This window comes from Cebus imitator, unplaced genomic scaffold (genome assembly GCF_001604975.1).
Source record: "Cebus imitator isolate Cc_AM_T3 unplaced genomic scaffold, Cebus_imitator-1.0 Scaffold98, whole genome shotgun sequence".
Lineage (NCBI taxonomy): Eukaryota > Metazoa > Chordata > Mammalia > Primates > Cebidae > Cebus > Cebus imitator.
The window spans coordinates 1,346,159-1,361,532 of record NW_016107413.1 but is presented as its reverse complement, the minus strand read 5'-3'; the positions used below and the strand labels follow the sequence as shown (position 1 = coordinate 1,361,532).

The window sequence follows — 15,374 nt, the reverse complement described above, 5'->3', positions numbered from 1 at the left end:
CTCTAGTCCTGCATTTGCTTGCAGAATGCTAATCATGGGGAATTTGCTTTCTCAATTGAAAAATGGTTTCTGGGGTCATTGTGTGAGTGTGTGTATGTCTTAAAAGTAAAATTTGCTATCCTTTAACTTTAGCTGATCCTGGATCCTTAAACCAAACAAAAATGGTCTAAAATCTAACTGCTCTTCTATATGACAGTACTTAAAACACTTGAAGAGAGTTTTCATATTTCCTCAGGGTCTCCTGTGCTCCAGGCTAAATATCTATCACTTCATCAATCACTCTTCCGGTGATTTTGCATTTTTGTTTTGGCATGACCCATGTTGACTTTCTAAGTGAAAGAGAATCAGTCACTTTCTCTGATTGAGACATTATATTCTTCAAAAGAATGCCCAGAATTGAACACAAAATTTTAGGTATTGTGAGACCTGTGCAGAATAGATAGGATTGTCAATTTCTTTATTAAAGATTCCATACTTCCATTAATGCAATCTAAAATTACACGTCTTTTTTTTGGTGGCCACTGTTGACTGCAATAAAACATAGCCAGCTGCTAAACTATTAGTTTTTTTCCTTTCTGTTTCTTCCCAGCCATGTGTCTTTCATTTGGTCCTTGTATTAATTTGTTTTGAACCCCAAATTAGTGCTTTACATGAATCGTTATTAAAGTTCATTTTATTTGATTCAGGCTATCATTAATGCCTGTGGAGATTCTTTTTTGATCCAGAATCTGCTAACTAATATATTTACTATCTTCATAGATTTTGAACACAGGCCTTCAATGATAAGCAACTTGACAAGACAGAACCAAGGATGACACTGTGCATATCAGTAGATAGTGCAGGTTGACCTCAACTTGATATTTAATCTGTATTGATTGGGTACCATCATCAGTCATTTAAAATGTGTAGCTGTACCAAGCTTAAGAGGCTTTGTCAGGACATTTGTTGAAATACATTTCTACTTTTTCTACCACTTTTCTCTTCTATTGTCTAGTCACACTCAAGAAAGAGAAAGCAGCTCTTGGCATCCTGCTTTATTCCAGGCACAGTCAGTGAGGCCTTGGTGTTACCAGCTGGCCTGGTGTTTACAACTAGGTCTTAGTTTTCTCTTGTTGGATATAATCAATTTCACAGAACATGCCCCATCAAATCAGACCCAGTCTGTGACCCTGATGGATCAAGATAATGACTCTATAATCATGTTTGAACACAGACAAAACATTAATGTTGTCCAAGTCTGATATGGTTTGGTTGTGTCCCCATCCAAATCTCATCTTGAATTGCAGCTCCCATAATTCCCACATGTTGTGGGAGGGACCTGGTGGTAGATAATTGAATCATGGGGGTGGTTTCCCTCATACTGTTCTGTGGTCTCACGAGGTCTGATGGTTTTATGAGGGGAAACCCCTTTTGCTTGACTCTCATTCTCTCTCCTGTCTGCTGCCATGTAAGATGTGCCTTTCACCTTCCATCATGATTATGAGACCTCCCCAGCCATGTGGAACTGTGAGTCAATTAAACCTCTTTCCTTTATGAATTACCCAGTCTCAGGTATGTCTATATTAGCAGCGTTAGAACAGAAATACAAAGTCACAAGTTATCAAACCTTTCTCTTTCTTGCCTAATGTAATGGACTGTTACTTCTTTGGCAATTACAGCTTTATCTTTGCCCTACTCTGCTCTTCCTATAGGTAAGATTTATTGAGATACCTAATCATAGAATTGTCTCCACTTTCTGACAGAACCCACCTAAAATGAACTTCCACTTTTGTAGAGCCTCCCCAAAGGCCTCAAGCCCACATTTTATAATAGGTTATTTCTAACACCATCTTGCTGGGTGCCTCATGGATTCCCCATAATGAATGTAATCCCATGTGGCAATGTGTAATAAATCTAACTTAATCAGCTAGAGTTGTGTTTTTGGTAGTCTTTAGCTGGAGATGTTGACACCCTATCAGAAAGGAAGGAAATAGTGTCCTACACAAATGCATACACATACTCTCTATCTGAACAGATTTATTATTTTCATTTTGGCTCTGGAGGTTAGATAGGAGTTCACAGTCACAGAAACCTATTAGCGTTTTCTGCAGTTAGGATCCAGAGTGGCCCCTGGCTTTCCTAAAGAAGGAGTTGGCCTTGTCTCCCTCTGCATGAACTCAGCTCTGTTCATGCTGATTTGAGCACTGAGAGTGGAACCCAGGGCAGAGCATATACTATCCTGGTCCTGTGTCCTCAGCAGAAGTCTTCTGCTTGTGTTGTCACCAAATCCAATGACGCTTAAAGTGGCATAAGGAAACTATTGGCTTGTGGTGACTGTGGTGTCTGGCTCTGGGAGAGCAATTCTTCTCTGAGTTATGGGCAAGCCTGGCTCATGGGCTGAGGCCAGGGGTGGGCTAGAGATAAAAGCTTTTCTCTTCTCTGCAATACCCAGCTAGAACCAGACTCACTGAACCAGACCTAGCATTACAAATATTGTATTCATGTGTAACTTGTATTCATTTAGTTTCAGGGAACGTCAGTGTTTTCTTGGCACTGGATTCTATTTGCACTTAAAGCCTGTGATTTTTTTTTTTTTTTTTGCTACCAGTTTACATACTAACTGTTGCCCTTTAAAACAGACTTTATCTTTGCATTTAATTTAATAAATATTTATTCAGCAACTATCATAGAGCTGTGAGAATACAAAGATGAATGAAATATAACTGATTTAAAGCAGTAGATAATCTAGAAAAGGGGATCAGACATATACATGAATAGCTGGGTGTAACCCTTTCAGCCAACAAATATTTATTAAGCAACTACTTGTTCAAAGGAGTTCAAAGGACAATAATCTGTGTATTGAGCACCTTCTTGACATTAATACTGAACCAAGAACTCTTCTCTGGATAGCTCCCTTTATTCTCAGAACAGTGCTTTGAGATTGATGTTATCACCCCATTTTGCAGAGGAGATAGCTGTGGCTGTGGTATAACTTGCTGAGATCCTGGGACTAGTTACGTGTGAAAGCCTGGATTCAAACCCAGACACGGTGACTTTGGATCTGTGCCCTTAACAAACACTTATCATTTGTGTTTTGTTATTCTTTGGGTTCACAGTTGTTTGAGATGTTGTTGATCGCTGAGAGCCTCTGCTTTGGGAAAGCTTAGAAAAATTGTGATGCGAGTGGACGTTTTAGAAGGTGTTTGAATGATTTTCCTGCAGTTACTTCACCTAGGAGCACATGCAAACACATAGGCACCAAAGCAGACTCTGGCGTCTGCGGCTGTGACTGTACTCCCCTTGTTCTATGTATTCTGTACAGTCTTGGGAGGTTATTTTTAATGCAACATGCCAGAGTGGCATGTTGAAAGATCCATAGTAACCAGCTAACAGTAACAGCAGGGCCTGCCAAGTAAAAGTTCCGTAAATCAGTCATAAACGCAGTTACAAAATTGAGGCCAGTATCGTGTGCATGAGGGAGTGTCTCTGGAGAAGGCACAATTCATGCATAGTTTCATGGGATCTCCATGAAATTCCATGGGAGTAGAGAGCTCTGTGGCAAAAACAAAACAAACAAACAAAAAAACAAACAAAAAAAATTGAGATGGAAAGTGAAAGAGGCTTTCTAATAGGAAACTTTCTCCTGTGCCATCAGATAACACAGAAAAGCTAAGGAAAAACACACAGTGTGATGAATGCTTTAGATACCAAGTGTCCTCTTGTCTCATGTTTTTAATATTTTTGGAATCATTTCTTTTCCACGACCACAGCCCACGTTCAGGCCTTAATGACTTGGTATTCTGCAAAGCCTCATTGCTTTGATGTATCCTCCCTCAAATCCAGCAAACGCCAAACAGTAATAATTATCCCAAGCAGAATTTTGAATATCTTACTTATCTTTTGAGTGAGAATTTTACAAGGCGCTCCCAAGCACTACCAACCCCCACCAAAAATCCGTAATTTGAAACACTAGAGGCTTTCTCCTGTGATAGACTTACAGAAAACTCTTTGAGGGAGCAAGATGCTTTACGTGGGATTTGAGAATTGTCAGGCTTTGGGATAAGGACTTTCTTGTCAGGCTATGGGGACATCGCCAATGAGTACTAACAAATAATATGTTGCTTTTAAAAAGTTGGAGAAATCACCCTCCCTGATTTAGCTCCCTGCTGTTACAGGAGATCTGGTCATAGGGGGCAGACCATTCATGACCGACAGTATATTATAGAAGTATAAAATACACCACAGGCAGGGAATTGGAGCATTGACAAAACTCAATAAAAGAGTTAATCTGTGCCTGCTGGAGTGGACTATGTTGCCCCTTCCCTTTGATGCCCCTTCTGACTTTACAAATAGCTGGCTCTCTCTTTGCTTACCTATTTGTTTACAAATCACTATCCTCTTTGCAGAGGAGTGTTAGGTAGGGGAAGAAAAGGATTGGAGAAACCCAAAGGAAAAGCTTGGAGCAATGCCACCACCTGCACAGCAATTTTAATTTAGATAAAACTCTTCTGCCTATATAACCGAGGTTATGACCTGGGAAGATATGGTTTAGCTTACAACTTTACAGAAACATCGGTACTGGTAAAATGAGGTGTGGCTGTGAAACCCAAAGGACTAGAGATAAGTTTAAGTGGAAAGGTCTTTCCAATATGCTTGAGGAGGCCGCCTACCTTGACTGGGAATTCCCCACTTCAGGTGTTCTCCCAGAATGAGATTCTTGTTGAACAGAAGGGAGTCATGAGGCTGATTTTACTCTATTGACTATAAATGTTTTTTATTTCAGGAATTTTAATATTTTACACACTTTTGTTTCTTTTTATTGTGGTGACATATACATAATGCAAAATTAATCATTTTAGCTATCTTTAAGTGGTGCAACTCAGTGGCATTAACTATATTCATGATGTTGAGGCTGGGTGCAGTGACTCACACCTGTAATCCCAGCGCTTTGGGAGGCCGAGGTGGGCAGATCACGAGGTCAAGAGATCAAGACTATCCTGACCAACATAATGAAACTCCGTCTCTACCAAAAATATAAAAAATTAGCTGGGCGTGGTGGCATGCACCTGTAGTATCAGCTTCTCGGGAGGCTGAGACAGGAGAATCACTTGAACTTGGGAGGCGGAGGTTGGAGTGAGCCGAGATCGCGCCACTGCACTCCAGCCTGGCGACAGAGTGAGACTCCATCTCAAAATATGTATATATACACGTGCATATATATATTTATATATATATATATGCACGTGTATATATACATATGTATATATATTCACGATGTTGAACAACCATCAGCACTAGCCATTTCCAGGACTTTTTCATCATGCCAAATGGAAACTCTGCACCCCTTAAACATTAATTGCCTATTTCTCCTTTCCCCAGCCCCTGGTGACCTCTATTCTACTTTCTGTCTCTATGAACTTGCCTATTCTAGGTATTGCATATAAATGGAATCATAGAATATTTTCCCTTTTGCGTCTGGCTTCTTTTGCTCAGCATGTCTTCAAAGTTCATCCATATTGTAGCTTGTATCAGAATTTCATTTCTTTTTAAGGCTGAATAATATTCCATTGTATGTAATATACCCATATTTTTTATCCATTACTGGCATTTTGGGTCGTTTTCACCTTTTGACTATCATGTATAATGCTGCTATGAACACTGGTGTACACACATCTGAGTCCCTGCTTCCCTTTACTTTGGATATATACCCAGCAGCAGAATTGCTAGGCCATTTGATAATTCTATGTTTAACTTTTTGAGAAACTTTGGAGACTTTTAAAGAGAGTATAAATCAAAGAGGCAAATTCATTTCAGAGTCAGAGCTGAAACTCAAATGAGGAGTATTAATAAGATTTAGTATTTTTTTTTTAAAGTTAGTACTCACTTAAAAAAAAAAGTGACTGTTGACCCTGATATGAACAGTTTGAGTGGAGCAGTGGAGACAGAAACCAGGCATATTTAAGATGGGGGAATCCTGAGCATACTTAAGTGTTGTGGGAGATATGAAAGTGGGGAGACAGTCAGCAGAGTGAGATCTCCAAGAAGGCAGGAGGAAGAGTTGCCTTGGCTTGCTTTGAGAACCTGCCTTGTAATAATGAGAGGCAAGGACAGCTCCAGGTGCAACCCAGTGTAATCAATTAAAGGTATTTATTGAGTTTGGCATAATGCAGGAAGATAAAGTGAAACACGACTTGGATTCTACCGTAAATGGCACAGTGGAAAGACTTGACGCCTGAACCAAAAATAGAATAGAAAATGCTAAATGTCACAGGTGAAGGTGAAAAGCAGCTGTTACATCCTCACCAGCGGGACAAGATACTTTCAGCTGTGGTGGAGGACAAATAACGAGGGAAGCCTTCACCGCAGTGCAAGCTATTCTGGAGGGGATTTGAGATCTGGATAGGCATTGACGCCTGGTAAAGTGGGGAAAGGTCTTGCTACCCAAACTGTATTCTACCACATACTTAGGTATTATGTGAAAAATGGAGCAGTGGTCAAATTAATTTAGAAAGTGCTGTAACTAGGAAAACCATATTGTACAATGCGAGGCATTTTTACAAGCTGAAAGGGACACTGTTAATTATGCTGGGATGACAGGCATACATTGAGACTGTTCTAGGCTGACTGAGTGGTTATCTTGCTTCTATACTGTATTTTACCTTTGGAGATTTAAATGAACATTAGAATTTTAAAAGGTTCTGAGAAGTACTATATCAAGGAAACCCATTTTATGCTGGTTAATCCGGCATTTTCCAAATTTATTTGACCATGGAATCCCCCCCTGCTTTCCCCCCTGAGAAGTACTTATTAGCACCTAATAAATACTCCAAAGGCAGAGAGATGAAAGAGATGTGGGGATCAGGGAGGATTTGGTTTGGCAGAAAGAGAGCAATGGAAGATGAGATGAGAAATGTGGGTTGAGCCATGTCCTAGAGGCTTTTGAGGGCCAGATTTAGAACTTTTACTTGATGGAAGTCTTTTCTTATAGCACCAAATGGTGCTGTGTGCATACAACTCAAAAAGAATTTTGAAGAATCATGACTTTTCAGGAGGATAAAATGCCATATTTTTCCTGGTTTTCCTACTGCTGTTCCTTCTTTAATCTCTGAGATTAGTGGAGACAAAACCCTCCAATTTTGGAGTTTTCTTCCATTTATAAGGTATTAAGGGATGAGTTGTAAAACTCCTATCTGAAGTCATGTCTTCTTCTCTTAATCTGGTTTCATTTGTGAGGTCTAAAGGATAAACGCATAGGAAAATGCCTAGGCTTTGAAAAGAAAAGTCATCTAGATTTCATTCGCTATTGTGACTGCTATACTTTAAATACAGATTTGAATGCAAAGAGTTAGCATGGTTAGAGCAGCCTAGTCATAAGTGAAGATCAATGATTATTATTACATGATTACAGTTATGCTTTTCTTAACTAAAGGTCACATATCTGGCAACCTGGTTAACTGGACAATAGACAGGTAAGAAACAGGAGTAATTAAAAACAAACTTCTTGAGAAGTTATGACACAAACTATATACACTAAAGGCCACAGACAATTCTCAGAAAAACTGATTTATTATTTGTAAAGCCTTACTTATTTGCACACATACTTCCAGTAAATTAACTGAGCTAGATTTTTAGTAAATGATAAATTTAGTAGCAAATAAAAAGGGAAGAAAAAATTAACTGGTAGGTACATTTAAGTGAAAAGGGAAAGTGTCAACTATAAAAATTCAATCAAAGGACTAAATGGTATAAGGTTCTGAAGGCATTTTAGAGGCAAAAAGTTCCGTCAAATCTCAGTTGTTCTCACTGAGGATGCCATTCAGTTATATCATAGAATCATACTTATTTACGAGGCTTACCTTTGATTCACCAAAGGATATTAAAGCATGTACCATTACTCAGTTTAAGGTGGCAAGAAAGGTCTGGATGTGGTTCTACACTTTGGAAGGTTGAGGTGGATGGATCACTTGAGGCAAGGGATTCAAGACCAGCATGATCAACCTAGCAAGATCCCACCTCTACAAAAAATAAGAAAATTTGCTGGATGTGGTGGCTTGTGCCTGTAGTTCCTGCTACTCGGGAGGCTGAGGTGAAAGGATTGAGCTCAGGAGGTCAAGGCTGCAGTGAGCTGTGATTGTGCTACTGTACTCCAGCCTAGGCAACAGAATGAGACTCTGTCTCAAAAAAAATATATATATGGCAAGAAAGCATATATGACATTTTGGAAAGAGTTCAATCTAAAATGCTTGTGATTTAAAAAGTTCGGTCACTTGAAAGTTTTGTTATCTGGGACACCCAATATATAAATCTGATATTCTATCCAGGTGTCTCTTCCTTTAGAAAGAAGTTCATTGTCAACTTTTTTCCAACTATATTTCAACATCAATTATTAATCCTTTAGGTTAAAAGAGGATCAATATGGCAACAAAGTGTTTTGGAAATAGCCTCTTGTGATTTGAAGATTAAATAAATCATTAAATTAAATTACTATATAATCAAATGTTTATGGCTGTTTGAAGTTGGCTGTCCAGTGGCACTCTGTAAAGAGACATTGGCTGAATTATGTCATAAAATATGGCAGCTAAACTTTTATCTTATCACCTTAAAAGCCACTTGTGGTTCTTATATGGGGGTGTTGGCTGTTCAGGATAGTGAGCAACAATCCTGTGTGTCAAGAAGCAGCTGTGGCATTGTATCAGCTGCCTTCCAGGAAGAGAGGGCCAACAGTGCAGTCCACACAGAGCTACATTTTTTCTTTATATTTGATTTTGGAATATTTTTGCCCACTTTAAAGGTACTTGGCAATTTTTGCCTCATCAAAAAGTGGGGAAAAAAAAAAAAACAGACAAAGCTGCCTTTAAGCTAGACACAAGCAGAATTTGGAAATTGTGGGAAAAAACAACCACTCATGCTCAGTTTGCCACTATTAAGAATAACAAGCACTGTTCATAACATACGGCCATCATCCTTATTTCTTGGAAAACAAAAACATTTCCACTTCTTATCCTAAATTGAGCTAGACAGCTGAACAGTAAATCATAATTAGAAGAGTACATTTCCTCTCTGATAATCTGAACATGCTAAGATTGATCAGTCTCTTATTATATGATTTAATTTGGTTTGCTTTTACCCATTTTTTCTTGATCAGAAATATTGGTAGATTTCTTAGAAAAAATATGTCTCTAATGTATTAGGAAACTCTGGAATTTTTAAACAACTAGCTATAAAAGGTCATGTTGAAAATATGTAGGATAATCTCTTGACTAGTAGTTCAGACAGAGAAAAACAAGCACACAAACCAGCCTATTGTATGGCTCAGGGGCATTATGGCTGCCATTCCATGGGAGAGGTTGCAAGGGACACAAAATTGGTTCAAGCCACACAGTTTGATTTTTTTTTTTAAGTAGTAGGATTTTAGGACTTGAGGGAATGCCAGTGTGTGATCCTGGACCAGCAGCATTTGCACCACCTGGGAGCCTGATGGAAACGCAAATTCATGGATCTTACCGCCCCAGGACACCTGGATCAGAATTGCTCAGGGTGGAACACAGTAATGTGTGTTGTAGAAACTCTCCCAGGTGATCCTGGTGTGTACTAAAGTTTGAGATCCATCTGCTGACTGACTTTCCATTCTGACATCCCTGTGGAGCATCATTAACTCTATTGATTGTATGGGGAATATTTATTATCTTCTAAGGCAATCCATTCCATATTTGGATAACTTTGATTTTTCAGAGATAAATCCGATATTCAGCTGATAACTGTGTCTCTTTTGTGGCCCTAATTCTACTCATTAGGATTCACACAAACAAGCCCAGTTGCTTTTCCTCTGTAGGGTTGTGAGACAACCCTGAAGAATGAGTAAGAGCAGACATGTTCTGGATTTGAATACTAGCTCTGTCATTAATGCATGTGTGATTCTGTACAAGTTTTCTGACTTTCTGAGTTTCAGTTTCCTCATCCACAAAGGGAGGATAATATCAGCACTTTTCTACAGTGGTGTGGTGAGGATTCATTGAGATAACGTTTGTACTTAGCACATGATGGTGACTATTATTCTGGAGGATGCCTCTACACATTTTAAGACAGTTATCATAATCCTTCTGAGTTTGTTTCTATCCAAGGTAGATGTCCCCAGTTCTCTCCACTGTCAATGTTATGATATGCTTTTGGATCCTCTCACCATTCTGATTACTTTTCACCGAATACCCTTCAGTTTCTATATTCATGTCCCTACCAAAGTGTGGCTCCCAAAATAGAAGGAGTTCCATATTCCAGATTTGCATAGTTGAACACCAGTATGGTCTTTTGATTTTAAATAACTATTCTTCTGTCAATGTAGACAAACATAGCTATTTTGACTATTATGAGTACTGTAGACTCACACTAACCCTGCTTTCAACAAAAACACTGAAGTCTTAAAAGAAGTATTACTTTTTAAGCTGGGTGTGGCGACACACCTATAGTCCCAGCTATTCAGGAGGTGGGAAGATTGCTTGGGTCCAGGAATTTGAGACCTGCCTGGGCAATATGGTGAGGCTCTATCTTTAAAATAAATAAATATATATTTTTTGAGATGGAGTCTCATTCTGCCCAGCCTGGAGTGCAGTGGCACAATCTCAGCTCACTGCAACCTCTGCATCCCGGGTTCAAGCAATTCTGCTGCCCCAGCCTCCCAAGTAGTTGGGATTACAGGTGCTCACCACCATGCCCAGATAATTTCTGTATTTTTATAGAGGTGGGTTTTCACCATGTTGGTCAGGCTGGTCTCAAACTCTTGTCCTCAAATGAACCACCCACCTTGGCTCCCAAAGTATTGGGATTACAGGTGTGAGCCATTGCGCCAATAAATATTATTTTAATTACACATATGATATGTATTTAATAAGCAAAAAAGAAAAAGAATGCTACCAATAATCACTACACAGGGATAATTATAGTTGAAATTTTAGGATATACTTTTCCAGACTATAAAAAAAGATATTTGGTAGTGAATGTTTTGGAACAAAGCCAACAGCATGGACTTTGGAGCCTAAGAGAACTATATTCAAATACTAGCTAGTTGTGTAACACTTGAAACTTTGTATAATCTCTCCTAATCCCGTTCCTCACTGGTAAGATGGGAATAGTTAGATTTATCCTTTTGCTAATGTGAGATCAAATGAGATACTATTTGTGAACCACAAAACAAGATTTCAGTAAGTGGTATTCTTATCATCATCATAACTACATAAATTACACGGATATTTTACCAAAAAAAGAATTATACCTTCTGATTAGATATCAGCTCTTTTTCAATAAAAAGCTTTCCATTTTAATAAATTTATTCTTTTTATTTCAAAATTATGATAGACTTACAAAAATTTGAAAAATTATTCCAAAGAAGTCCTGTGCACCCTTCAATTAGCCTCCCATGCAATGGCAACCTTTTACATAACTATAGTACATTGTCAAAACCAGAAAATTGACATTAGTGTAATACCATTAACTAAACTATAGATTTTGTTCATATGATCCTTTCCTATTGGGACTGTTTTAGATGCATATTAATGAGTATGTCTGTATGTTAATCCATTACTAACAATGTTATGTTCAACCCTCTGGTAGCTAAATATTATGTGCATCCTTAATTATTTAATGAACAAAAGTCCTATAAGTGTAATTGTTAAGATGAAAGCTCTGCATGGCTTTTTTTTTTTTTTTTTTGAGATGAAGTCTCACTCTGTCGTCAAGGCTGGAGTGAGTGGCACGATCTTGGCTCACTGCAACCTCCACTTCCCAGGTTCAGGCAATTCTCCTTCCTCAGCCTCCTGAATAGCTGGGATTACAGGCGTGTGCCACCATACTCAGCTAATTTTTGTATTTTCAGTAGATACTAGGTTTCACCATGTTGGTCAGGCTGGTCTTGAACTCTTGACCTCGTTATCCACCTGCCTCGGCCTCCCAAAGTGTTGGGATTACAGGCGTGAGCCACTGCGCCCGGCCGAAAGCTCTGCATGGCTTTTTGATTTCCAATACACGTGGCCAAATTGTTCCTGAGGGACTTACCAATTCACACTTTCACATGATGTATATGAGAAAGTCTATTTCTTCATACCGTTTTCAGCATTTAGAATTATAATTATTTGTAGTTTATCAGTTTGGTAGATTGAGGGATTATTGTTTTAATTTGAAATAATGCATATAGTTTTATTTATTATTTATATTTCTTCTTTATATGGTTGTCAGTTCAAGCTAGTTCAAGCCTGAGCCTTTAAAACACACACACACAGACACACACACACACACATACACACACACAGACACACACTCACAACACTGTTCCATGCCTCTCCCATCCCGTACTTGTACATAGTGTTTTTTATATGCACCAGAGTGCAGAAACTTACGTTGTAATCATTTTGTTAAATTCAGCCAAATGTTTCAGCTTTTCGGATCCTGATTCTCTCATCCTGTATTTGCTGTCCTTTCTGGTTTGTTTTTAACTGCAAATCTGATAAATGTGCAAAAAATATCTTTTTATTCTCATCTTTCAAAACAAGGTTAGCAAGACATGGTTCTGCCCAGAGCCTGTGGCCCTCCCTCTGGAGCTGGTCCCTGTCTTGACATTAACCAGTTAATTAGATGGATTTACAGGATTACTTCCTGGTAGGGAGGGCTGTCACCTCCACTATGGATGTTGTTGGAATCCCAAGTGTTTAAATGCTCTTTCAGCCTTAGCGTGTTTATCACTGCAGCTGTGTGTTGAGGTCCTCTGATGCAAACAGGATCACAAAGTTTCGATTTCCCTGTTGTCTGTAGACTTCTAAGAGCTTGGTAATAATATCTCATTTGTCCTTTTAAGTCTCTCCTCATCCCTCCCCCAGTTTCTTTCCATAGCAGTCATTCAATAAAAGTATATAAAATTGAGTATAAATTTTCCTGGTTCTTTTGCACTTAGGGACAAATGATTCACCTCGTCTCCCTTCCCCACAGTTAGGCCTTTCAATCCTATATCCAAGTAGCAATATATGCACAATAAAATCTCAATTAAATAGACTCCAATTACCCAGAAATCTAAATTAATTAGATAATATTATGCACTCCATTATTGAAAAGGGAGAGAGATTGCACAAAAATGCTTATACCCTATAGCTTTAAAAGAGCACTTTCTTATTTGTTTTCTGGACTTGTGGAGCTACAATAAGAATTTATTATTAAAGGATGAACTTGAAGCACTTAGGGTTTCTAGGTCACAACAACTAAATTATCTTCTTTAATGAGAAAAGCAGATCACACCTAGAAAATATTTTCAAGGAGAAGTGAAGCTTATACATACATTTCTGGTTATTCAAAAACACATCAGTCTCAAACATTCTAGTTAATTGAGATTTATTATGCCCTCTTTTCACTTAAGTCTAGCTCATCGTTTCAGACCATGAGCATTTTATCATTAGTTATTTTTCCAAGCCTAAACTCTGCATTTCTTACCTAAACACAATAAACCTATCTCACTGAATCCTCTCCACAAAAAAATATACAGAACCTTTTTAGAAGAAAAGAATTTACTAGGACTTCTAATGGGGAGGTCAATTATTTTAAATACCATACTTCTATAGTATGCACAGTGAAACTGGATTCAGACTCATGATACTTATAGCTCCTATTAAAATAACAAAACAAGGGCAAATTTAGGAATCGAATACAAATAAAAGGACAAAACAATGTAATTTGGATGAACCATATATGATCGATGTGATGGATGGTTTTGTTTGAACTTTGGGCTCAATATAAGAAAAAAGGCTTATGCTGTCTTGATTCTTTTGATTTTGAGCACTATGAGCCATTGTTTGAATAATCATTATGAGCAGTATCATTAATTTTTCTCTTAACGAATTATATTGTTTTTAACATTGGCCTTTGTTTTGATGGAGCAGTCATTTGAATAAGGCATCCCAAAAACAATAATAAAAAGTAGTTAAAAGTTGTTTTTATAACAAACTTCACAACAACTATACTATCACCCACAATGTTAACGAGCTGGGACAATTTGGTCTGTACAAACCAGGACCCGCAATACATCCACTACCAAGGCTCCTGACTGCTGTTGTGAATAATTTGAGTTTAGTTTCCTTTTATTGCCATGAACTCTGTGGTGGCTGGGTTTTCCCGTCACTTTTCTCTACTTAAATGACTCTCAACCTCTTATTTCTGCAGCTTGCCCCAAGGCCTTTTGGCTTTTCCCATGGTGAGAAGAAGATAGTAAACACGAATAAAGCATGGGCACTAATGTTATCTGTTGGTGGTCATCAAGATAATCTCAACAAACTTCTATACTACTTTTTTCTACTTTTGTTGAAAATTCCAAATTGAAACATTCTAAGGTAACTTCACAGGGGTTGACATTTTGAGACACTTTTTAAACAGCTTTATTACAATATAGTTCACATACCACACAATTCACCCATTTAAAGTGTACAGTTCAATGGTTTTATTAGATTGGTGCAAAAGTAATTGCAGTTTTGCCATTACAATTTCAATGGCAATTACTTTTGCACCAACCTAATAGTATATTAACAGAGTTGTGCAACCACCACCAGTTGATTTTAAAACATTTTATTCACTTCAAAAAGAAACCCTGTACCTGTCATCTATCACCCCCCTATTCTTTTATCCTCTATCACCCCATTTCCCCAGTCTTTTTTTGTTTTCTGTCTCTGAGGCTGGAGCACAGTGCTGTGATCATAGCTCACTACAGCCTCTACTTCCTGGGTTTCCCTCCTGCCTCAGCCTCCTAAGTAGTTGGGACTATAGGTGTGTGGTACCATGCCTGGTTCTTCTCCCTTAGTTATTAAACCATCACTAATTCACTTTCTGCCTCTTCAGATTTCTCGCTTCTGGCCTTTCATATGAATAAAACCATATAGCATGTGGTTTTCTGCAACTAGCTTATTTTACTTAACAAAATGTCTTCAAGATTCATCCACCCTGTAGCATGTATCAGTATTTCATTTCTTTTTATAACTAAATCTTCCATTGTATAGACATACTGCATTTTGTTCATCTATTTGTCAGTTGATGGATTTTACATTGTTTCCACCTTTGGACTATGATAAAACATTCATGTAAAAGTTTGTGTTAATATATGTTTTCATTTCTCTCAAGTATATAGCTAGAAGTGAAATTGCTGGATCAAATAATAACTCTATGTTTAATTCTTTGAGGAAAAACAAGGCTGATTTTCAAAGTGCTGCACCATTTTACATTACCACCAGCAAACCATCATAGCACACTCCTTTTACTATTTTTTCCCTTAAATAAAGGGGTCATTGTAGGGACCCCAGCAAAATGTGGGCAAACCAAACCTAGCTTCCTTTGTAATATTTGAAGACATGAGATCAAATAGGTGGACTGGAGCA

General features: G+C 38.1%; 1 long non-coding RNA gene across 1 annotated transcript in view; it reads left to right on the top strand.

The window, feature by feature from the left end:
• The first annotated feature begins 243 nt into the window (after nucleotides 1–243).
• The window catches only part of LOC108309876, a 29,078-nt gene continuing 13,947 nt past the window's right edge, over nucleotides 244–15,374 (top strand). The window contains exons 1-2 of the long non-coding RNA XR_001827541.2: nucleotides 244–287; nucleotides 4,158–4,162. This is a non-coding gene — a long non-coding RNA (uncharacterized LOC108309876). The remainder of the gene's footprint in view (nucleotides 288–4,157; nucleotides 4,163–15,374) is intronic.